Source organism: Euprymna scolopes, chromosome 1 (assembly GCF_053919585.1).
Source record: "Euprymna scolopes isolate OS-2025 chromosome 1, ASM5391958v1, whole genome shotgun sequence".
NCBI classification, from domain to species: Eukaryota; Metazoa; Mollusca; class Cephalopoda; order Sepiida; family Sepiolidae; genus Euprymna; species Euprymna scolopes.
In genome coordinates this window covers 90104291-90131366 of record NC_136482.1, presented here as the reverse complement: position 1 = coordinate 90131366, position 27076 = coordinate 90104291, and the positions used below count along the sequence as shown (strand labels likewise).

Below are 27076 nucleotides of genomic sequence, written 5' to 3'. Positions count from 1 at the left end.
GTTACTGTAAGTTAGGTCCACTTTTGATATGAATATAATTTTCTTTCTGCATTTTTAGTTTGTTTTACTGCATATCAACCCTTTTGGAGTTTATTGTTGAATTCAGTCATTTTATGCTATATTTAAATGGCCAGTACAAGTTTTATATATTATGTATAATGGAAAAAACAGGAGTAATTTTGTAGTCAGCGCACACAAGTTTGTTAAAAACAACTGGGTTCTAACTTTTCCAAAGTAATGTTATAATATATTTTTCAATAGACATTATACAATATTTTGATAATGTATCGGTAATTTCATAGAGTTAAAGACACCAAATAAATTCTTAAATAATCGAATTGAATTTGAAATAATTGGGTTTAATAAATGATCATATTTATAGAATAATAAATACATTTTAAGAACCAACATAAAATATGTTTCATTTGAAATTGCCGAGTCAAACAAAGCGCTCGGGTAAATAAATTCCATGATGCCTAACAAATAGCTTTCGTTCAGTTTTTGGCATAAAGTGTACTTCTCTGTCGTTTAAGAAAAATGGCCTGTTCGTTCATCAATAATAATGCAATTTATGATTATGCATGCCAGTGTGCTGTTAGTTATGTAGGGCAGACCAGCTTACATCTTGAAACCCAAATCAATCAACCGAGTTGCAGAAAAGAATGCTTGCTATATGTTATCAATTCTCTGCTGTTGCTTTGAATTTGGCAATTGGTCAACAGTTGATGAATAATCCGCCTTGTACTACTGATTATAAAACAGTGGTCCAAGATGGTACATAAAGCAGAGTTTTAAATCTGAATATTTTTGCAATTCGTCTCAATCAAGTTACATTAATTTAAATATTTTACTATTTCGATTAATCGGTGTTGCCTGTGCTAGAGTGTGGGACAGCATCATCTGCAACATCGTATAAACGAGAGTTTATTTTAACAGCAACTTTAATGTTGTGAGAAAGACATCTTATTCACTGATGTAGTCAGATATATGTTAGCAATAATATTTTAATCGAAACTAATACTTCTAAATAAATTAATTACATTGTGCAACATGTCAGAAAAGTGTCATTAGCTCCTTAAAAGAGTAGCTAGAGACACAGAACTACTTCCATTATGTGGGCATGCAAATTCAACATATGAATTTTAAGGTACACTCGCTAGTATCTCTTCGTTTTTAAAGAATGACATGCCTATAGTGAGGTGTTCTCCCTTATTAATATAGGTTTGATAAAATGTACTTAAAACGAATATTTTTTTCCAAAAGCGTTCAATGCAAAGTAGAGCATTATAAATAAATTTATATAAACACTAAATCAGCCTATGCTGATTAACTTACGTTTCGGTGTAAGAACATCAACGATACTGAAGTAAATTGAATATTAAATTGCCACAAGGAAGTCAAATAGAATAAAACAGAAAATCGGCCAATAAAAATTAACTAATTTCCAAAGTCATATTTGGATGACGGAAGAAAGAATTTAAGCATGTCATTTAAATTGATTTTTGCCGAGAAGCAAAAACCAACTTTCCCTATATACTTGCACACTGGAAGCTCATAGGTCTTAATCGCTTATATGCATAAACACGTTATGCACACATCGTACTCACACATGCCTAGACACTACAGATTCTTATATTAAAACACATGCACTCATCGTAACATGAGTAAAAAGACACACCGCCTCCACATGCATTTCATCGTAAATTAAATATTTGCAGAGATGCAGAGACATTACAGAGAACGAATTTACAACACCACATATAAACTTACTCGTTACACTTCCTGAATTAATAAAATTATAAAAAGGTTTCTATGACCTTCACCTTCACCGAGGTGAACGAATTATATGACCTTCACCGAGGTGCACGACTTGACACACAAAAATAAACCGCCTCTTAATCACCTGCTAACGCATGCGTCACTGTAACGTCCAATGACAACAACAACCCCAACCTTCTCACTCGACCTGCCTTTATACCACTATTTCAATCCCTTCTCTTGCGCATGCGCCTGTAGATTCCTGACAACCTCGAGACTTCCGCTTATAAAAACCCAAGTTTTGTTGTCGCGCATGCCTATACAAGGCACAAACACGAGGAGGTTTGTTGTGTTGGTAAGTACTACACTCCCCCTTGATCTGATGATCACATAGAGTGCACTCCGGGGGTGGCCTCTGCGAAGGGTGGTATTTACACTCTCGGATTCAGGTTCTGGTTCCGTGTGAGGTTCTGGTTCTGGTTCTGATCCTGCCTGATCAGACAAACTAAAACTACCACTCTCTTGCTCGGTGACCTCACTCATCAGCAGCTCATCATCTGATGATTCGTCGCTCTCTGTAGTTGTGGGATGTACTTCACTAGCCGGGCGAAGATCGCGCACATGGCGTGGGGTTCCATCAACAAGGACTGACTGCTTGCTGACCACTCCAGATATTCTTCCTCGCTAGAACTTGGTGGTGCACCGGTTTCCAGAGGGTCTAACCCAAACTGGATCCCCTACCTTGTATTTGTTATGACTCTCCTTGTCGATTGGTTGGGCAGTGTCAATGCCCTTTATCCTAACACGGTATTTGTGTATGGCATTGGCCGGTGCTGTTGTTAGTGTCTTCCCATCCTTTGGTGTGACGTTATACCAATACGTGGCCTCCGTAATCGTGCATTGTTTTCTGGCAGCAATTCTCTTGATACTGCGATAGCTCCTCTCAGCAATGCCATTCCCTGATCGCACATGGGCACATCGCAGTCGTAGTCGGACACCCCACTCATTCAACAACTGCCGAACTTGGTGGCTACAAAAAGCAGCATCGTTGTCCGTCAATATCTCTTCCGGCGCACCTCGCTCAGAAAAGATAGATGACAGTTGGCGGACAACATTCGCTGAGTCCTGCCTGGTCATTTGCCGCCACACCGCAAAACGAGTGGGTCCACAGTCGATAAGGGTCAAAAAGGGCTTACCACTGTAATGGGTAATATCCATCGCTAATAGTTGCCACACATGCTCAACTTCCAATCGCCCCTTCTGCCATTGCTCAGGTGCAGGATCGATAGACTGGCATGTCTCACAGTGCCTGATGATCTGCCTGATGATTTGCCTGACATCCGCCCTTGTCACTGCCGGGTCTACATGCCTCGCAAAATACAAAGTTCTTTTGATACCTGGATGTCCACTCTGCACATGAATTCTTTGTATTTGGCATGAGCTAATCACGCCAACTGCACAAGATCGAGCAGTGAACTCCACGCCTGTCTTCACAGCTTCATACCATTTGTGAGGCACACGGGTTAGTTGGTCTGCATGATTACAGTGTGATGCCATGAGCGTTACACTCACCGACAGGTCATATTCTGATACCAGACTCTTCAGGGTGTTTAGCCTCCGCCGGATTAACATCTCACTGGCTGCCTTAGTACGGACTCTTGTTCATCCCGAGAGAGTGTCGGACACCCAGTGGTAGACGCAGAGAGAATCCGTGTACAAGTGTAACTTCTTCGACTGCCATTGCAGTGCCAGATTTAAACCCTTCACAATAGCATCCAGTTCCGCCAGGTTGATGTGTTGAGCATCATTCACGGGTTGCAGCCAGCATGCGTCTTCAATTACATTTCCACGTTGCTCCAATAACACTCCCAATGCCAAAGAACTAGCGTCAACCCACACATTCACAGTGTCCCCATCGACACACCATTCTCCACGGGCAGGATCCTCCTTGTTAACTCTCTCTAGGGTTTCTGTCGTCATCAGAGTTAGAAGAGCATCATCAGATACATCATCCCAACCTGTAGTTACTAAACTTGCCCTGCGTTTGATGACACCCACAGCTGCTCAAAGCCAGCCACACGCTGGTAAGTGACCAATAAGTTTCCCACACAAGGAAAAAATAGTCCGCCGCGTAATAACATCAGGGACGGTTGGAATCTCACTGCCACGCCTCTATCGTAAGGTACCGTCTTTCCCGCAAACGTCCAATCCTAATACCCGTGCTCCATCCCTCAGACGTTCGGGATCCTTGCACTCCAACCCAAATTGAGCTAACTTTTCTCTGACGTGCGACGCAGATTGTACGTCTTCATTGACATACACATCATCAATATAGGCCGATGTTGCGTCCTCAGTAGTCTTTTCCTGGGACAACACTGCATTTATGATGATCTTCATGATTTGCAGTGCCACATTCAGCCCAAAGCCAAGCCAAGTAAGGCAGTATCTCTGACCCCGGAACCACACTGTCTGGAACGGCCACAATGTCTCATCCACTCACACTTGCAAATAAGCCTTCCGCAAGTCTACTATAGACACATTGGAGCCCTTCTGGCGCGATTCTCTCAGCTTGCTGGCACACACGTCAGCATCGGCAGTGTACGTCTCAATGTATCTATTGAGTTCACGATAGTCCAGCACCGGACGAACATTTGATTTGTTATGCTGGACTACAGCCATTAAGGGAATCAGACCCTTGGGTGGTCCCAGCTTATTGGGGTAGGGGATCAGCCATCCATCCTGGATCCATGCCTCAAGTTCCTTCTCGTAATCATTACGGCCCTCGTCGGGTATCGAGTACTCTGCAATGCTATTCTTGAGTTCGGTTGGCGCCCTTCCTTCTGTCCACTTCCACGATGCAGTCCATGCTTTTTGGTGAGGGTCGTAGTCCACCTTAAAATCAGGCCGATCAATGTGAACTGCAGCAAACACTGGGGTTTCCAAAAATCGCACAGTCCCATCTCTTCCGATAACAACTCCCCCCAGTGCCTTAATAGCATCATATCCCAATAGTACATCGAATCCCAGCAAATCCCCTCGCATCACCAGCACATTAATGTTTGCGGCCACACCAGAGTCTGTGTAGACTTTGACAGTTCCGGCTCCACAGCAAGCTTGCGTGTTGCCACCTATTGTGGTTACTTTGATGTTCTGCTTTGTCCAGTTTCGACACAACTTGGCACTCATGATGGTGTGTGAGCACCCGGAGTCAAGAAGAGCTGAACAAAGCACTTGGTCCACGTACACATTTATTGTCGGTTGCGCCTCAATTAAATTTCTTGTCCGGGGAACAGGGCGGCGCTGACGTCCTGCCCCCTGATGCATTTCCCGCACAATTTTGGGAATAATGTCCATAGTTACCACATTGGAAACAGCGCAGGCGCCCCCGCCCCTTGTTAGTACAATTTCTTGTGATATGGCCTCGCTAGCCACAGCAGAAACATCTCCCATTGGTCGTGGGTCTCAAACTGGGACTCTTTTCAGCATTAGTCTTGGCTGCCTGCACCATCATTACAACCGGTTCCCTCAGGTCCTCCTCATCTCTGATAATGGCTCGAGCGCGTTCTAACAAATGTTCCATGGGCGTTACAGATATGCTGGTGGAAGCCCTCAACAGTTGCTTAACATGGGTGGGAAGGCCGGCCACAAACGCATATGCCAGTGTTTGCTCTGACACTCCATTGCCAAATAGAACTGCAAGTTTCTTCAGCTCCGCGAAGAAGACGTCCACGGTTTCTCCTGGCATGAGCTTCCTAGTGGCAAATGTTTCGTAGGCCGTACAGGGATCCATGGCAAATGCCTTGTATAAAGCATTTTTTATACAGGTAATATCAGCCTTCTCCACAGCACTCAGTTGCTGATATACACTTAGGGCGCCTCCAGCCAATCTTAGGGGAATCACGGTATGCACCCCCTTTACTTCACAGAAGTTGCAGGTCAGCTCAACCCTTTCGACCCAGTCAACAACAGAAATGGATCCGTCGAATTCGGGTATCAGTTTTAAATCAAACTTTGCCCCAGCCATAGTTGTTCAGGAAAAGATACAAAATGAAATAGCCGAAATAGCTTATGATCTTCACCTTCACCGAGGTGAACGATTTATATGACCTTCATCGAGGTGCGCGACTTGACACACAAAAATAAACCGCCTCTTAATCACCTGCTAACGAATGCATCACTGTAACGTCCAATGACAACAACAACAATAACCTTCTCACTCGACCTGCCTTTATACCACTATCTCAATCCCTTCTCTTGCGCATGCGCCTGTAGATTCCTGACAACCTCGAGACTTCCGCTTATAAAAACCCAAGTTTTGTTGTTGCGCATGCCTATACAAGGCACAAACACGAGGAGGTTTGTTGTGTTGGTAAGTACTACAGTTTCAGCAGAAATCTATCTCAAATTTATTTTTTTTACTGTATTTATAAGGGGTTTAATAAATAAATTCATACTCAGATTCATCAATTAATAGATCAAATCGGTGTTTAGTAAATAATTATATACTAAGTTAAGAAAAATGAATATTTCTCCAAACTCCTTTTTAAGGCATTATAAAATCCAAATCTTCCCAAACAAAATTTTGTAAAAATATTTTATAGCACTTAATAGTATCAAGGAGTATATCCACCAAATGATATCACGATTATGCAAGTATGCAAATTAATGTTTAACTCAAGTAAACCACACAATGTGATAAAGTGGTATTGAAGTTATTTAAATTATTAATTTATCCTTACTGTTATAGTTTAAGCTGATCTATATATTCCAGGAATAAATGGACGCAGAAAATTACAGTTGTAGTGAACATGTCAACATTAGTAGCTAAAAGTTGTAACTATTAGTGAACAGGCTTGTCAAGAATCTGATATTATCAATCAGTTCTGTAGAAACTGAGCCATTTTAGTAGCTTTTTATTTTGTAGGCTAAGGCATTCCTCCTAGATAGTCCTAGGAAGTTCACCTTCACATGCCTTTTCTCCCCTTTTTAAGATGTAGCATATTTATGGTTTACAGCTTGAAGGACCTTTATCGAGGAATGCTTTCGAGGCTACCCAGATAATTTTCAATAAACCAGAGTGCTTCTTTAAGGACGTTGACTTGACTCTTCCCAACTCCCAACCTTGTGTCACATCTTGCTGCGATGGGAATGAAGTAAATACTGCTATTGGTAGCAGTTATGTCCCCAGAATCATGCCGCATATTTCTGTAACGTACTTTTGTTAACTATACTACTGTGTTTGCCTTAATTATTACTTGCGTGCAAGACCACAACACTTACTAACATTAAAATAGCAAAAGTTATATTAATATTATTAAATGCATATTTTTTCATAATTGCAATCCAATTATTAGTTTAATTATTTGTATTGACTTACTAAATTCTAAATCCCACACAACTCTTCACTGTGATATATAATTTTCAGTTACAAATTTATTAGTCTTCGGCTAATTCAATTACAATTATTAAAGTATTTAAAGTGATATTAACTTAATACTTAGGCTGAAATGTTTTAATTTTTATGTAAAACTGGAATATTAGTTTATTTAATTTTCTTATGGAATGCTATATTGAATTCATTAGATTATTAATATATTAATCTATGGTGAACAATTTCAAGTGTCTACTGAAAATACTTATTTCACCGCTTTGATTCAATAGCTTATTTGTATCAGAGAATGCAATTATATCTACTTTTTCCTTAATACAGAGAAAACAGAAGAGTTTGTATAGTATAGAGGTTGAAGCTTTCTTCAAAAATCTATATTTCATTGCAGGTACTTTATTATTTTTCTTCAGATATCATATGTTTTGACACTCAAGTGTCACCGTTTTTATCTAAGATTCTGAAAGATGTTTTATGGTTCCTGTATCTAGCTTCAAACCAGTAGCTGTATTCCTCATGTACTTTTCCAGACTAGATTTTTTTCTTTTTGATTACACGTGTTACAAGAAAAGGGCTGTTCCCTTTTCATGTAAATAAGAACATTAGATAAGTGAAAATGAGATTAGGATAAGCCGAGATTCGAACCTTGTAAGCAAGGTTAAGGATTGGAATGTTTGAGTTCAGTCAATTGGAAAAAGATATTGTTTATATCGAAAAATGAATTGATTGTTTATTCTTTTATAAAACTGAATATTAAAACAAGCTAAAAAGAATGAACAATACAAATTAAAAATACATTGTTAAAAATAGGTTACGCTAAAAAAATAGGTTAGGAGATTATTCTTTGTCTGTAGAAGTATATTTTGGACAAACAGGCATAGCCACGTGAATTGGCCACATTTGGGAAACACTTCTGACGTCATAGTAAAAAGTGGATTCTCACTATAGGAGCTAGAGTTAACAGATCAGGGCAGAACAGTCAGCAGAGTCGGTCGGAGAGAGTTGATCGGACAAAAGTTGACATGGTCAGAGGAGGGTCCCCTTAGAGGCGAAGGGGTACTAGGTTAACCATCTAGATACCAATGTAAATTCCTGACGTCATCAGCATTCGACCGGTCCAATGAATAAAGAATCATCAATTGTGTTTTTGAAACTGTTGTCATGTGTCATCTTTCAACACTCAAAAGGTAATGTGTTAAGCATCTTAATATGAACATTGTGTAACCCTTCGAGGATTATGCATCTCCCTCCTCCTCTGTGTTCAGAACTTGTATACATCTCCATTCAGTATCTATATGAAGTCCCAAGTATCCCAGATCTGTAATATGTATAAATGTTTTCTCTTCCTCTATCTTCTTGAATATGTACGCCTATGCAACACACGGTTTTAAAATAAAGTGTAATTTTAGTTACATGTTTTTTTTTGTTTTTGTTTTTTTGCAGGGGATATTCATTTTTATTTCTACAAGTTACATTTTTAATTGTCCTTTCTATAAACTTGTGTATTATTAATTACATCATTATTGTAACGAGTAAAGATCTTTGCAAAGTACTTTTAAGATTTTAAGCATGGGTATCCTCTAGCTAAAAATGTTAATGGGATGCAGAAAAGCTGAGGTCATTTTTGTATTCAGAGTCCAATAGTTAGCTAAAGATAAGCGTGAGTGTTAACTGGCATAAAATGGTGTTTCATGTGAAATCATCGATTCTTTCCAGAACTAATTATATTCATTTTAATGTCTGAAAAAAAAAAAAAAAAATTAGTGAATGAATAATTAGAAGACAAAAAAGACTTTATTTCTTAGGTAATCGAGTCTTATACTTTCATTAATTAATTACCTCCTCCTTTTCTCTTAATGTTAGTGATTAATTAGTGATATATTAACATGAAAAGCAAGTTTCCTTTTTCAACTGGCAATAAGTCTGAATTCCTAATTTTTCTTTCTTGCCATTCAATTGAAATCTGAAATATTATTGGAGAATGAATTTTTACCTTTTCATCATTTATATAATTCGGCAAGAAATTGGTTTTATTTTGTTTTGCTTTTTTTTTTTGGCAAAGCAAAACGTCTCTGATGAATAAATGAGGAAAATCATTGAAATTTTGCTGGAAGATTTTATACAAGATCAAAAGTAGGATTAAAGAATAAGAAAATTAATAAAATGAAAAGTATTACAATGATAAGACACACCAAGAAAGGCAATTTTATACAATGGATTAAAGCACAAAGGCAACTCAGACATACTAGGAGTTCCAGATCATGAAGAATCATCTATTATACTAAAGCTGAGTTAATCGACGTTTGTTTCCCCAAGTCCATTTCTTATGTTTTTTTATGCCGCAAAATATTTTTTTTGAGATTAAGTTATGCTTAGCAACTCATTTGAAATGTTCTGATTAACCGTAACTTGCAATTTTCCAGCCATTTTTGCATTCTTTTACAAAACTCTTTCTATTACTCTCGCTATGCTCTTTGCTACCCTCCAACCGCTAAAATACAATTGCTATAATTCTCGCTTTCATCATTCTTTAATATTTATTTATTAACAGACAAAGGTAATAAAAATAGAAAAGATTGAAATAATCCATTATAAACAATATTAGAACGGTATTAATAATCTTTAACCAATAGTTAGAGAGAGAGAGAGAGAGAGAGAGAGAGAGAGAGAGAGAGAGAGAGAGAGAGAGCAGAGGGAAATATATTGCAAACAATAAGACTAATACATGATAATCTTTATTTTCTTTAATAGAACTGACTTTGAAAAATAACGTTTTTTTTTATTCGAACAATCTAAGCAGATCTCGCTGGGTGACCCAACGGATTACATTCATTCTAATAAAAGAATGAATTTGGAGAGGGAGATTACTTTTGCTTATTTAGTGTTGTGGTATATCAACATTTTGAGGGTACTTTACAAGAAATAATTTGATTTGGCAGTAAACATCTTTATGCTTCAACTTTTTAAAATTTTCGATTAGGCTATATACGATATTCATTTCAGCCAGCGATTCAGGATGTAACTGTACGTGTATAACAATCGGGTGCAGATTTGATTTCATTAAACACATGGGTGGAATGTTGACTACTAATGATACTTTTGGCCAGAGTAGACACAATGGAGTGACAATAGACTCCTCGCAGCTCCATATTTTAGGTCTCAACACCAGATGCATATCAGTGTAATTCTCAGACAAGACAAAATATTTTTGCGTCAAATTCTATTTTCAAATACGTATCCATGATATCTCAAATGAGGATTGATAATTTGTATTCGGATTATTTAGACTACTGTTCTCATCTTGGATATTATTCTCACATTTTTTGGCGGTGTAACCTCCAACCTTCTTCAGGTGCATCTTAAACTTTGGAATCTGTACAGAATTTCAAACCGAATCCTTTATTTAATCTACGAGGATTGCTCTTGTTCCCTTAGTCATGATATGATATGGTATATACTCTCATTTAGAGTTACTTAGCACTTCGTCTGTTATGTCACAATTCCTTGTTAATGTAATTAAAGCAAGCTATGTCCATGGATTAAACGTTCTCTTCAATATTCTGTATAGATTCCTGAATTCGGCAAAATGCAATTGAAAAAGGTCAGAGGTCATATCATGGAAAACGTTGTGATAACATCTAAGATCAGAACAATGCTTGAAATAACTAATTATTTATGTAAATGTATGTGCATACAACCAAATGCAGTTTAACGTCATATCCAGCACAGATTCTATTAAACATGTGGATTTAACTATAAAAAATCATCAGACTAGACTTTTTACATGAATAACAGGTTTTAATATTGACACAATGTAACTATCTCTTGTCCTTCTGCTGAGAAAGAGAGAGAGAGAGAGAAAGAGAGAGAGAGAGAGAGAGAAAGAGAGAGAGAGAGACCAACAAATATTTAACTAGTAGGGATACCAGACATTTTCTGGGATTGAATGAGGATCAACGAATGTTCTACACTTCAAATACTTTTATTAAAAATCAAAAATGGTGAAATCTACCATTTTTCAATCAAATCAGTTATAAATACTTGCTCTAGTTGAGGAGCCATCGCAATGCATTGGAAGAAAGATGCCCATGCTTCTCTACAGTGACTGCATCTACAATACAGTGTATTTTACATTGCACTGCAGAGCACATGCTGTTGATGTTATAAAATTATTTTTATATTATAGCTTGAATTAAAGTTTAAAATCCAGAAGTAAAGTATCCTAGTTTAATTGTGCTCTAAACAAACATTCATTTCGAATACACACCTGTCTTATCAGAGAACATACTGTTGATTTTATACACTAGGCCCTTCTGGTTGTATAGTAATAAGACTTACCAAATACCCTTTTGATGTTAGGCTGTATAAGGTTGTTAACTTTAGTCAAAATTGTACTGTTATTTTTTTTTATAAGATTCTTTCGATTATTAATTTAGTGATATCTATCAGAGGTATTCTGATCAAACATATCTAAGAATACTCCCAGACACAAAGTACATTAGTGTAAAATTTCATCATCAGCCCAACCGTTTTGTTCATAGGAACAAACTCACAGACACAATTGCTTTTATATGTAAAGTAGAGATATTTTATCACGGTGTTTGCTGAAATTAGTTATTCTTGATGTGAATGTCTTGGATTTAGTTAATAGTTCTCAAGTATCTGACCAGTTAATATCTAAAACTAAATAGAGATAAGATGTTTTAGATTCGATATATAAACAGGCTGGGATATTCTACTCTGTTGAAGTGGATAAGTTTATTATTTGGAAATAATTTGTCATGTGAACAGCAGTTGCAGTCCTTATGCAGCAGCTAAGTGCCATTCAGAACCCACAAAATGTATTTCTCACAAAACTAGCAGGAAGCCCCGCATTCCTCAGTCGTAAAATACGCTTAAATATGATATTCATGCAGATTTAGTATTTATTATTATAGAGCCAATCTTCTATTGATTATTATATTGTACCTAATATTTAGTAACCGCCTGGTCATCAAATACTTTGAAATATATTTGAATTAATCAATAGAAAAAAAGTTCTATAATAGAACTTTTTTTCTATTGATTATTATCTTGTATCCAATATATAGCAATGATTTCAAGAGTTTAAAAAAAAAAATGACGAGTTCTATTAGTTAGAATCGGATTCAAAACATTTAGCACTGCAATCTTAGTCACTACTATTTGAGCTATCAACTTCAAGCTATGAATGCATATTGCACATGTGCAGGTTGAGTGTACTTACTCCTGCTAAAGTTAAGCGTTTTCTTTTTTTTCAATTTGCACGGCTAATTTTACCGGCTAAAAAACAAATCGAAAAAAAATAACAGGTTCAAATTCCCTATATATCAAATTTCAAGTCTGTTGACCAAATATTAAAAGAGGAGTTTGGTAGAGACCGGTTCGCACAAATATACAGACACGGTCACTTTTATATATAAAGACATAGATACAGATAAAAATACATGTTCAGGTGCTAAAACGTTTTCATTCTTCGCAATTATGCACAATGTAAAAAATGTGCATAAATAGAATTGAGCGTAATAGTTAAATAAAACCAACCATCCAATAAGAGACCATACAAATGAATAATGAATATTTGTTTTTCAAAAGAATATGCAAATTAGTTAAACTTTTATGAAGTTGCTTGCATATTCATGACTGAGTATATTAAGTTCGTTTTAATGTTTTTAAAATAGGAAAATTAAGCTTATAATGTCAATTTCAGTATGACAAAAAAAAAAAAAATCCCTCAACTTTATACACATACAAATGTGACTAAGAATCGATATTTAAAACGGATACAATATTTCTGACTAGCCTATTAGAAAATATTTACTTCACCAAAACTTGTTTAATGCCTTGTCAGCATTTTGCTTACTTTTTCTCTAAAATATTTTTTTTTGCATTGAAAACATATGTATTTCTTACATTTAATGTAATTGTCTCTATTCTTCATTGTCTGGTTATTGCCATGTCTTGTATAGGAGTCGGCGACGTTGGTCGTTTGCTACTGTTATTTTTGGCTGCTAAGAAGCAATTATTTTTACATCAAAAATAATAAACTAAGCAGAATGACAAAAAAGAAAAAGAACATAGATTATAATTATATCGACTTCACATCGAAACACCTGTTTCCATAGGATTACTGCAGTTAAAACACACGAAGCATTTTTTTTTTTTTTACATAGGCGTCACCACTTATCAAGGCCGAGAGGCCATTCAAGGATAAGAGTTAAAGAGTGTACACTAGTCAAAAGGACAATATAGTAATCGATAGTAATGGAAGTTCGGTAAATTTGATAACTCAAGTGTAACAGCTCACCATATTATAGACAGCTGGAAAGTAGGAAAACGGAAGACAATTCCACAGGCGTGCAGTTCTAAGAAAAAAGCTTTGATCATGGAATCTACGTTTAGGTTTAGGCAGAGATAGTGTTTTCAGCTAGACAAGTGTTCCTTGTAAAAGTTTGGTGAGGGGGGACCATAGATTGAAGCTCAGTCGAACACTTTCAATGAAAATAACAATAAAGCAAAGAAAAACTCGCAACATCTCTTCTGTGATATACAGGTTGCAGCGAAGAGAAAAGGACATCTCCCACGAGGCCACAAAGTCTATTTTGAACCCTATCAAGGTAGGACAAGTCCTTTCTAGCAGCTCCTGCCCAGATGAGGCAACAGTATTCCATCCTTGGATGTACTTGGCTCTTATATAGATAGAGAATTGCATCAGCAGTGAGATATCAACTGGATCAATAGAAGGATCCAACCATTTTCCAAGTGGCCTTGGCAACAGATTTGATGTGCGTATTCTATTTAAGATCAAGAGTAAAGGTCAAGCCCAGAAGCTTGTCAAAACTTGAGGTCTCCCCAAAACGTAGTAAAAAACACTATGCATTACACTGAAATATATTATGCTAAAAGAATGGGTTTAGTTTTCAAAATTAAAAAAAAAACATTTTTAAAATCTAAAATGTCATTCAGAATATAACCCTAAAAATATGGAAAATCTGAAGAATCTTAATGTTGTCCCATTGAGACATTTTTATGTTAAACAAGCAAAAATTATGCACCTCGCATACAACCAAATATAGCATGAAATTTGAGTAGTTGAAATAATACCAGTTTTTAGTCTTGCTTCTATTATTTACGTCGATATTATTGTTGAAGACAAAGAAAATATACGGTTTGTGCATAGGAAACAAAAAAAAATGCCATGAGAATTGGCCACATTTTACTACCAAATCTACAGAGATTTTAAGATGTGTATGTTTGGTTGTTATTTTCGTTTCTAGCATTGGTAAACACGACTAAAAATGCCCTTCGCTGTTTATGGTCACTAAAAAAAAAAAAAAAAAAAAAAAAAAGGCGGGGGGGGGGGGTTAAGAAAACGGTGAGAACTTAAAACCTTATGAGGCAGCAATTCAGTGCGAGCATTTAACCATGAAAATGCTGTTTCAAACCAGAACATGATAGACCAAGAAACATGTTTCAAGCTTAAGCATAAAAGTACAACAAAAATGCTAATTCAAACTTAAGTGTGGCAGACTAACGAACTTGAGCATGACATGTTTCTGAAATCTCTTTAGATTGGAATCGATAATTTGGTTTATTTAGATTATTCATATTACTGTTCTCATTTTGAATGATATTTGCAGTTTCGTTTACAAGAACTCATGGCGTAACGGATAATTCAGTTATAATGTGATACTCTTCAGGACATTAAAAGTTAAACCCTCAGTGTGGGTGATTACAAGAATACAATTACGAATTACTACCATCATGGCTGACGGAACGAGAGCATGCTACCCTTGGGGATTAACTAAAAGGTTCCATTTAAAATTCCGTGCAGATTTTCGAGTTTTAATAATGCAAATAATGCAAATTAAGCATCCCTCAGCCAAAAAAACGAGATTTCCCACATAAGCACAGCGTAAGCTAAACAGAATTTCTCCTTGGAAATGCTTGGATGTATCTTATTCAATCTAAAATAAGATTGCGTCCATTCAATTTGCACATTTAGTGATGAAAAAGATGGAAAATATTTAATTTTTATAGGAAATGCTTTAACATCTCGATATGAGGCTAAATGGGCGTACAGCATAGAAATACATTCCTGTAGACAGACAACTGTTAAGAGACACTGTGCCTTGTTTGTTCTTAGATGGTTAATCATTTTGCAATTCTAGATGCTATAAGCAAACACTTCATCACGGTGTATAATTGTAAGTTATGTAACCGTTGACAGACTAACGTCCTTTAAGAGATGGTATGGGATATATGTTCTATCATTTAGTGTACAAAGTAAAATCAGTCTCGTTCGATATTTTGTCATCAGATTCATTCCTACAAAATTTGATTCTGGTTTGTCAGGTCTTTTGGTGGAATGCCGCAGCATATTGTTTGAGAAAAACAAAAGATAATCAGTTTTAATTTCTTTCATAAAATACTTGGATCAGAACTGAATTATTTTCATGAGGTGTTATCTTAAATAACGGAGGTAACTCTGTATTTGTCAATACAGAGTTATCTTTGTAACAAAAAATATATTTCATGAAATACTGCATAGTTATCAAAATAAAACAAAAAGCAGGATAAATTGCAAGTCAAAACACTACCGAGAAATGCTGAGTAGGTTCATCATCATTGTGTTTGACGTCCGTTTTATATTAAAATGTGAGAATATGTATTCATTGATGCCTAATTCCCAGTGTTAAAAATGCTACAAAAAGCGAAGGTATTTGAATTTTTATGAAAGAGATTCGCCTCCTTATTACTCTCTCTGCATAAAACTAAATCTAACTAGGCGCTGTATATAGGAGAATGTCGACACCTTGCAAGAGGAGCAAAACCCCAACGCTACAGAATACGGATAGTGCCGTTTCAAACACACATACACATTTAAATCGCTTGTCTTACATATTCCAAAATTCATAATGATCGGTTAATCCTTTCAGTATTAAATCCTGTATATATAAACATAGATACTGATGATTCCAAACAGAGATCTCTATAAACTATCACTTATATCACACATTATTCCTAATAAACATAGCTAATGTGTGTGTGTATGCGTACGTGTCTAGGCTTAAGATTATGAATTTATTCACATTTAAAATCTTATAAAAAGTAAAAGTCTGTAAATTAAGTGCTAATAAAAATATTCTGCTTTTCTTTTTATCAATGTTTTTTTTTTTATCCTTTCAAGTAACTTTCAATAAACATTTATCGAAATATTTAAGTAATTTTTATTCATCAAGAGAATTGTTAATAAAAGACAGTGGGCTGCCAAAATATTATTATAATCATAGTTTACATACTTTCATGTTTTCGATACGATTTATATTTTAGTCTTTTGTTGTGAAGAAACTAGTCATTTTAATCGGAGAAATTTATATTAAAGTACAACAAATGCATGTGCGGATTAATTATATTCCGTATGAATCATGATGCATCACGATTCATTTATGTAGGGAAGGCCGAGAGATCGGCTAAAATAAATAATAATAAATAAAATAAATCGTTGTCCCATCACTCTGGAAAATCATCAGTATGCTCTGTATTTAAGACTCTCGCTCAGTACAGGCCAATAACTCTCCTGTACGTCATGAGTAAGTTGCTGGAATCTGTTAAATAGAGAAGTAATCAACCATCACAGCAAAAATAACCTTAGTGACATAGAATATGGTTTCCATTTGTATGTTCTGAACGAAGCTCTCAATATGGCCAGACTTCCTTAAGGATGTATGGTGGAGAAAGAACCCTACTATAGACTCAGCTCCACAGGGCGAACACTGAATGAGGTACTTATGCAGAATGCGGATAGTGCTGAAGTCGTAACATTTAGAAATCTATTTTAGGAGGATTTTTAAACTAAAAAAAAAAAAAAAAAAATTAAAAAATAAACAAACAAAAAACAATTTTATAAACAAAAGATATAACAAAAATTGAATTTAACTTGAAAATTCTTTCTAAAAAACAACATGGTCTGTATTTTGCATAAGTACTAAAAATTATACATGTATCAATTTATCCATGAGATTGTAATGTAATGTTAAATTTAAGCTTACTCTTTATATTAATAGCGTGTGTTATTTTCTGTGTCACGCTTACATTCGGGTAGTTTAATTTTTATGTACTTCCATTTCTTGTAATAAATAATTTTACCAAGAATTCCTCGTAAGTTTTGGTTTCGATTATAGCTGAAGGAACTGAAGTTATTTATGTAGCTCTATCTGAAGGAACATTGAGATCTTTGCATGTGCAAAATCTGCTTTGATTCTGCTTCATTTCGAGAAACCGATTTTTAATCATCTATCTTTTATATAAGTCAATGTTTGTGTGTTTACACATCGATACGTTAATAGTTAGAGAAATCAAATAAGTTGAATTAAACTTTCCACGAAATTAAAACGATACTATCTCGGGTCATTAGGGGTAATTATTGGTTAGGTCAGTACAATATGCAAAATATATTTAAACGTAAAATTCTTTTTGGGAGGAAAATAGATTCTCTTTTTTTTTTTTACAGCAAAACAAAATTAAACAAAGAATATATCAGTCAAGAATATATTGAAAAATGCTTAAAAATTTAAAATAGTTATGTTTATTAGTATTTTAAAAATTTAAACTTACTGAATTTGTTTAAATTTGTTAAAGCCGTTTTCCATTTTACAGAAACAAGTACGAAAGCCATTAGGTCAGCTTCACAATATTTAAAAAGTGTTTTAAAATCTACTTTTTAACATAAGGAATCTGTCATGTGAACGATTCACGTATGCGCATTCGTGAGACAGTTGACAAAAAGATAAAAATCCGATGCCCCCCCCCCCCACGTACTAATTTTTTAAGTTTAACCCTTTTTCCGGATGAAAATTGATTAAAATTTTTCCACATATCCGAATACCCTATAGACCAAATTTCAAGTCTTAAGATCAAAAATTTGCTTAGTATACAGGTTGAGAGTTGTCCTCTCACACACACATTCTCACTTTTATAGATTCATAAATAGACTAGCAAGACGCCCAGCGTTGCCCGGTTATAAAAAATATTTTAATTAATGCAAAATTCTTATTTATTACATACAGAAATACCGTCGGTATAAAACGTAACGTAAAATTCCTTTTAAAAAAATCAAGTAAATCGTTGTCTTAAGGAGAATCGCTTCCCATCACTCTGGAAAATCATCAGTATGCTCTGTATTTAAGAATACTCTCGCTCAGTACAGGCCAATAACTCTCCTGTACGTCATGAGTAAGTTGCTGGAATCTGTTAAATAGAGAAGTAATCAACCATCACAGCAAAAATAACCTTAGTGACACTCAATATGGTTTCCATTTTGCTAGATCTACAACAGATGTGCTTACAGTTATATCTCATAGGATTAGCGAATCTCAACGGAGGCAACCTTTCTAGGGCAATTGCTCTTGACATATCTAAGGCCTTTGATAGGGTATAGCATAAACGTTTACTTCACAAGAACTCCAGCTATGCTATAGCTGGAAATATCTTCACAATTATTATATCACTTCTCTCTGATCGGTTCATAAAGTGGTAGTTGATGGGCAGAAATCTGAAGCTCACAGTATTAATGCTGGAGTCCCTCAGGGGTCAATCTTGGGCACAACTCTTTTCCTGATCTACATTAATGATCTTTCAATTCACATCCTAACATCATTCATAGCCATTTATGCTGATGACACTACTATCTATGGTAGCACATCTAAGACAATAAACGACCAACTTCTCTCCAATTCTCTCTCCTCTGATTTTGAGCAAGTGGTACAATGGGGAAAGGAGTGGCTGGTTCCTTTTAATGCATCTAAAACCAAGCTTTACATCATCAACGCTCTGATCTCCATCTGGCATCAATTGAAATGAATGGCTCTCGTCTTGGGGAGGCCTCATGTTTTGACAAGCTTCTGGGCTTGATCTTTACTCCTGATCTGAAATGGAACACTTACATCAAATCTGTTGCCAAGGCCGACGGAAAAATGGTGGTATCCTTCTATCGATCCAGTAGATATCTCACTACTGATGCAATTCTCTATCTATATAAGATCCAGGTACGTCCAAGTATGGAATACTGTTGCCACATCTGGGCAGGAGCTTCTAGAAATGACTTGTCCTGCCTTGATAGGGTTCAAAATAGATTTGTAGTCTCGTGGGAGATGTCCTTTTTTCTTTCCTGCAACCTCTATCTCACAAAAGAGATGTTGCGAGTTTGTCTTTGCTTTATCGTTATTTTTATGGCAAGTGTTCAACTGAGCTTCAATCTATGGTCTCCCTCCTCGCCAAACTTTCACAAGAAACACTCGTCTAGCTGAAAACACTATCAGTAATTCCCCCCACTCTTTATCTGTGCCTAAACCTAAACGTTAATTCCATGAACAAAGTTTCTTTCTTAGAATTGCACATCTGTGGAACTGTTTTCTATTTTCTTGCTTTCCAGCTTACTACAATCTTATTGTCTTCAAGTCCAACATAAACAAGTTTTAGATGAGCTGTTCCACTTAAGTTAACAAATTTACCGAATTTCCATTACTAACGATTACTATAAAGTCCAATTGACTACTGTATACTCAACTGTTATCCTCGAGTGGTCTCTGGGCCTTTATAATTGATGATGCCTATGTAAAAAAAAAAAAAAAAAGAAAATAAAAATAATTAGAAAAAGAAACCGAGGCATGTGCATGCGCATATTTGTTTTTTTTTTTTTTAAATGGTTTACTTCTTGTAACCAAAACAAAAAATACTCGAGCCGAGATCGAAACCAAAAAAGTGAGTAACGTATCATAGTCATAAGCCCACTTGACACAACCTTTACAAAGTGTTTTCAAAACTTTGTAACATGTTTCACGGGCGCGCATGCACATTCATGAAACAGTTGAAAATGGACAAAAATTCGATCACTCCCACATAACAATTTTTCAATTTGGACCTCTTAGCATCTCTCACTTTTTTTTGGATGAAAACCGATTAAAAAGTTGTCCACATGTATAATGATCCGAAATACCAAGTTGCAAGTCTGTAGATCAAAAATTTGTTGCGTATATAGGTTGAGAAGTGTCCTCTCACACACACACACATTCTCACTGTTATATATATACTAGCAGTTCAACCCGGCTTCGCTCGGGCCCTATGTACTGTTCATAATTTTATGTGCATGTGTATATATATATTAAAAAAGTTTGATTCTCCAGGTAACCTACAGCTAAAATTTCAAGTGTTTAGACCCAAAATTGGTGGAGGAGTTTGGTAGAGTCTGCAAAAGTCAACGCTATCAACTTTGACCTCTTGGGAGGCAAATTTTCTAAACACTGATTAAAAAGCTTGCCCTATGTCTGAATACACTTCATGTAAAATTTCAAATGTTTAGACAAAAAATTGGCCGAGTAATTTGGTAGAGACCGCAGAGGTAAATTTTTTTAAAACTTTGACCCCGTTTTTGATCCCTTAACATTTGTTTTGGGTTCAAATCAAATTAAAAAGTTTGATCCATATCCAAATAACCTACATCTAAAATTTCAAGTGTTTAGACCCAAAATTGACGGAGGAGTTTGGTAGAGTTGAACTTTGACTCCTTGAAAGCAAAATTTCTTGCCGAAAACCAATTAAAAAGATTTTCCCAAATCTCAATACCCCTTATGTCAATTCTCAAGTCTGTAGACTGAAAATTGACAAAGTAGTTTGGTAGAGAAATGGACACACACAGACACACAAAATTTCACTTTTATAGATATATAGATAAATTACTTGATCTCATATTGCAAATCTTATACACTTTTGTTTCAGGGCACGGATTTGTAGATATAACCATATTTCAAATTATTTCTGACCAGTACTATGTTTGTATACTAATCAGTAACCACTTGTCAAGAACCAAATGATACTCGAGGATAAACGTTACTGAAATTGTCAGTAGGAAATTAACATCTTTGAAACCAGGAGTTAAGGGGTTAAAGTTCGATTATTTTAATGTGTGTTTCAAAAAGAATTTGTTAACATTAGACAACGTTGGAAGCAACCTCACATTCCGCAGATGAGAAATTCTTTAAAAAAAAATTTGTTCATGATGGTTCCGTTTTTATTTTAGGTACACAGTGGAATACTTTTTTACAGTGGTTCATGCTAGACCAGTGTTTGTTATGAACATTTTATGGGGAAGGTACATTAGAGATTGGAACTCAGTCGAGCAGTTAACATGAAAATAACAATAGAAAAGAAAAACTAGACGTATCAACACATGGTCAATTCAGAGCTAATACCGCTAGTGCATATATACATTTTTGTTATGCATAGAATGTCTAGACACTTTAAAGTGCTTGTGACAGAGAACACTCAAGGAAATAAAAATATACCATGTACAAGGAACGAAAGATAGTTACTTCAGCAGCTGATAATGAATTAATGGCGATAATATCAATAGCAGACATAAAAGATGATCTGCATTAATCAGCAATGTAAAAATTTCGTTAACATCAAAGTCGGAAGAACTTTTTTAAACTTAAATATTTCATGCAATTAATGTCCATTAGGGAAATATTTAACTGGAACTACGTTAAATGGAGTCTCAATTTTACAAATAATATACTAAATATGACAATGAAAGAAGAAAATGCTCTACAAGCCAATATGAGAAATTTTTCTTCAGTTTAAAAACTGTTTCCGACTGGCTGAAAATGATTAACTGCCATAACATAACTATAGCTGCTGTTAATGAAAAAAAAAAAAAAAAAAAAAAAAAAAAAGAAAAATAAAAAAAAGAAAAGAAAACATACATCTTACAGAATGCCATTAATAAAAGCAAAGATTTTATAATCATAAAACGTGTTTTAAAATTGTGTCGCTAGCATAACAATTTAATAATATAAGCCTTAAAAGAAATATAATAAATCTTCTACAATTTGCATTTTTTGGATTATTCCAACTAATATTGTCATTTTGGTTGTTATAGTTACACCGTTTTGTCCAACGTAACTTTTGAACTTATTTAGGTGCATCGTTTTCTAGCTGGAAAACCTATACAAAATTTCTAATTGGTTTTAACACTATCCGACTGGTTATGAAGACGTGTATATGTCGTCTTAATCAGTTCTATATCGCGCTTTATTTTCTGATATACATACATATATATATATATATATATATATATATATATATATATATGTGTGTGTGTGTGTGTGTGTTTAGGCATAAAATCGTTATTCATACACGTTCAGTTGATGCACAAAATTTATACGTTTTGTCATTTTTTCTCGACATGGCAAGCAAACTTTCAGGTCTCTGGTAGTAACTGGTATAGCAGTGAGAACCCCCGATGTCAGACTATACTAATTATCATTGGAGACATGGACTCTTGCTTGCTATCACGGGAAAAATATATAAGAAAATTTAAAAACGTGAAAAATCTATGGTCTTCAAACATGTGAGTGCATATGTATGTGTGCGTATGTCTGGTAGCAATATACATCTCCGTGGATAACTATTTTATAAACTAGTAATCCAATATATTTATATGATGGACTCTCCCATCGATTTCGACGTATGAGGTTCGGACAACCCATATTTCTAAAACTCATTTATGCTTTTGCCTCTGATGACTTTTTAGTCCAGCAAGGGACTTGCAGACAAGGCCACAAATAGAACATGAATGTGGATTTAATGCTGCAGATATTGGTTCGGCTGGTAGTCGTTTTGCTCTTACTCTGTTTTCCTTCAGTTGCCTTAAGCTTTCAGATTGAAACCTCTGGAGACCTTCAAAACACCTTGATCTCCATCCTTTTCGGTCATTCACCTCATCTTCAAGACTCCTGTATGGTATGTTCACTGCAGACAAGTTACTCTTCAACTTGTCCTTGTACCTAAGCCAAGGATGTCCGACAATTCTTTTACCACCCTCAAATTGACTGTACATCGCAATTTTTGGAATTCTGTCATCGGGCATCCTCAATACATGACCAGCCCACCGCAATTGCGATTGAATAAGGAATAATCCAATGCCAGATATTTTGCATTTTGTGAATAATTCGGCATTTGATACCTTGTCACGGCGACTAAACTGGTTCCCCCACCAGACTTGTTTGGTGAGGAGGGCGGCTAGTCTTCCTGAAGGATTAAAAACAAGACCTTTCAAAGGGCGAATGAACCCCCCCCCTTTTTTTTTTTTTTTTTTTTTTTTTTTTTACACAGTGATCACCACTTAAGGCCCGGAAGCCACTCAGGGATAAGGGTTATTGCAAGTACATTAAGTTAGTGAGGAGATTTGCTGAAGTGCTTACTTAAGGGGGCGGTTCATTAGGAACTTGTTAACACTGGACTTGAAGACATCCAAGTTATAGTCCGGAGGGAAGCAGGCAGACGGAACAGAGTTCCACAGGCGTGCAGTTCTAAGAAAGAAGCTTTGTTCATGGAATCCGCGTTTTGATTTAGGCACAGATATAGAGTGGGGGAAATTTTTCACAGTGGATTCAGCTAGACGGGTGTTTTTCATGAAAGATTGGCGAGGGGGGACCAGAGATTGGAGTTCAGACGAGCATCTGCCATGGAAATAACGATAAAACAAGGACAGGCTCGCAACGTCTCTTCTGTGGGAGAGAGGTTGCAGGGTAGAGAAAAGGGCATCCCCCACTAAGCCACGAAGTCTATTTTGTACTCTGTCAAGGCAGGATAGGCTGTTTTTAGCAGCTCCTGCCCAGATATGGACACAGTATTCCATCCTTTCGAGGTCAACGGCCAACTAGTATCATGTGTGTATCTATACTTATATATATATATATATTGCGCCGGTACAAGGAAATTACCAGGTTGGTGTCTGGGGGCGCGGTTATACCACTAAGAGAAGGAAACTCTTACATCAAACCTGAAGGTTGTTGTCTGCTTGTTCTGTGGCAATTGGTTTGCACCGAGTAAGTTAATCAGCAGTTCCAAAAAGTGTGGATGGTCCTACACGAGCCTTCACCACTTAAATCAAGTCCTTTGTGTGGGTTTCGGACAGCCTGTCATAATTTCATTATGAAAACCTCATACTGTCCTGCAAGAAGTCCACTGGCGATGGAGTGAAAGCGACGGAGACAGGTAAAGGATATTACTGGAAGTCCTCAGCCGGATCTCTGCACAGTGGCGGCTGATGGTAGATGGCCGTTCTAGCACAAACCTCTGAGCAATTGTGCTGTTCGTGTCCTCCATCAGGGACAAAGCAGCCCTATTTAGGGATAGCACTGCTTTCCCTGTGGCGGGGAGGGGGCGATAAAAGGAGCCCTAAAAAATTGCTTGCTCACCACTTAACTTGGCAGCCCGCTGCAGCTGTCTGGTTATCCAGTTACGCAGTCAGAACAATAGAATACGACAAAAAACCTCAACAAAGAATCTCTCAATGGGTGTTGGAATGTCCGTACCCTCCAGGATAATAATGCTGCACCCGAGCGCAAGACGGCCCTTGTTTCTCTTGAGTTACAGAGGTATGATGTTGACATTGCTGTCTTATGTGAAACTCGCTTGCCAGGCAATTCTCAACTTCGAGAGAAAAAGGGTGGATATGACTTCTTTTGGTCAGGAAAGGCAGAAAATGAACCCCGCCAATCAGGCGTTGGTTTTGCCATTAAGTCCGAGATGGCAAAGTCCTTGTCGTCTTTTCCCAAAGGCATATCTGATCGTGTGGCAACTCTTTCCCTAGAGTTAGAAGGAAACACCGGGGTGATGCTAGTTAGTTGTTACGTCCCAACGTTAGCCAGTTCAGATCAAGAGAAGGGTGACTTCTACGATACCCTCCGTGATGTCCTCTCCAGAGTTCGACACCATGATAAACTCGTTCTTGCTGGCGATTTCAATGCTCATGTTGGTAGTGACCATCTGTCGTGGACCGGTATACTTGGTAAGCATGGCATAGGAAAGGTAAATGCAAATGGTTTACGACTTCTTACAATCTGTAGGGAGTTTGACCTCTGTATTACCAATACAATATTCCAACAACCTGTGCATCAGAGGACGACATGGATGCATCCTCGTTCAAAGGACTGGCATCTTATTGACTTCGTCATAACAAAGCAGAAGCACATGAGTGACTTCAAAATCACTCGCTCTTTCCACACTTCTTGCTATCTTTCGGATCACGCCCTTCTCAGAAGTAAACTGTTGTTGCATGTGCGAAGGCACAGAGTTAAAAAATCAACAGTCGCCAAACGCATTGATGTGCGGCCTCTTAAATCCAGGGAAAAGAGAACTGAGCTCTCCAATAAGCTTGATGAAAACCTTGAGGGTGTTGATGTAACTGATGATGTTAAATCTTCTTGGAAAGCATTGCGAGAAGCAACTCAAGCTGTAGAAGCAACTCAAGCTTGGAATACCGAAAAGAAAACACCAGGATTGGTTTGACGAAAGTGACGATGAAGTTAAAGCACTGATTAACCAAATGCACTCATCTCACAAATCTTGGATTGAGGACAAAAACTCAACAGTGAAGCACACAGCCTACAAAAAGTGTAAAGGTGAGGTACAGCGAGCTCTCCGAGCTATGAAAGAACAATGGTGGTACAATAAGGCAATAGCACTGCAGGGAGCTGCTGACAGCAAGAACACGAAAGCCTTCTATGATGGTCTGAAAGAGGTATTTAGTCCTCAGAAAAGTGGTGCTTTCCCATTAAGCGCAGCCGATGGAGAGGCATTGCTGACTGATAAATCAGATATTCTCAATCGTTGGAAGGAGCACTTTGAAACTGTCTTAAACACCTCATCTGTCATTGACAGCGATGTTGTGTCCTCTATTCCTCAGAATCCAGATATTCCAGAATTGTCATTGGAACCTGCTTATCAGGAGGTATGGGAATCCATCAAACAAATTGCTTCTGGCAAGTCCCCATCACCAAAGGATCCAATTCATCCTGAAGTGTACAAGCATGGTGGGCATGTGCTGGTAAAAACGCTCCATGCTCTCTTTGTAAAGATATGGAAAGCAGGCCGAGTTCCACAGGACTACAAAGATGCCTGCATCAAACATCTCTACATAATAAGGGAGTCAAGAATGTCTGTGAAAACCATTGGGGGTTATCTCTGCTTTTAATTGCAGGAAAGATTCTGGCTAGGCTCATTCTAAACCGAATCATAAATCGTCTCGTTGATAAGGTGTATCCAGAGTCACAGTGTGGGTTTCGGTCGAGTCGCGGCACCATTGACATGATATTTTCCTTACGTCAGGTGGCAGAAAAGGTCCGTGAGAAAAATCAGGAATTGTATATGGTGTTTGTTGACCTGACGAAGGCCTTCGACACTGTGAATCGCGATGCTCTTTGGCAAGTTTTAAGAAGGCTTGGTATTCCAGAAAACATGCTGAACGTGATCATTTCCTTTCACGAGGGGATGAAGGCCAGTGTTGTCTCAGATGGTATGATGTCTGATTCATTTGATGTTACGAATGGGACCAAACAGGGATGTGTAATGGCGCCAGTCCTTTTTGCGCTCTTCTTTTCACTAATGCTGAAACATGCATTTGATGATTTGGACACTGGTGTCAAGTTTCAATTTCGGTCATCCGGTGGCTTATTTAACCATCAACGGTTTAAGGCCAAGACTCTTCTTCGCACCGAAATTATTCGCGACTTGCTCTTCGCTGACGATGCCGCACTGGTAGCCACATCCTTTGAAGAAGCCCAGGTTCTTCTTGATCGATTTTCAGCCGCGTGCAAGGCCTTTGGCCTGACAATTAGCATAAGGAAGACTGAGGTAGTGCATCAGCCACACCCTACCCCAAAACAAGTTGAAGGCGTAAAGAAAAATCCATCAGAGTATAGATTTCCTGCGCGCAAGCTGAAAGTTGACGGTCATGATATCAATTATGTCAAGTCCTTTCCTTACCTTGGTAACAAGGTGAACCAGGGCGGTTCTCTTTATGATGAAATTGTCAACAGGATTGCTAAGGCCACTTTTGCCTTTAGAAAT

The 27076-nt window shown here is 36.9% G+C and overlaps 1 protein-coding gene across 10 annotated transcripts in view; it reads right to left on the bottom strand.

The window, feature by feature from the left end:
- LOC145245888 (uncharacterized protein C20orf96-like) overlaps positions 1-27076 on the bottom strand; it is a 2261276-nt gene that overhangs the window by 1958261 nt on the left and 275939 nt on the right. The window contains exon 4 of one of the 10 annotated variants that reach the window (XM_080107943.1): positions 19731-19773. The exons of the other annotated variants lie outside the window; for them this stretch is intronic. The gene's annotated coding sequence lies outside the window, so the exon portion shown is untranslated. The remainder of the gene's footprint in view (positions 1-19730; positions 19774-27076) is intronic. 10 annotated transcript variants of the gene reach the window in all.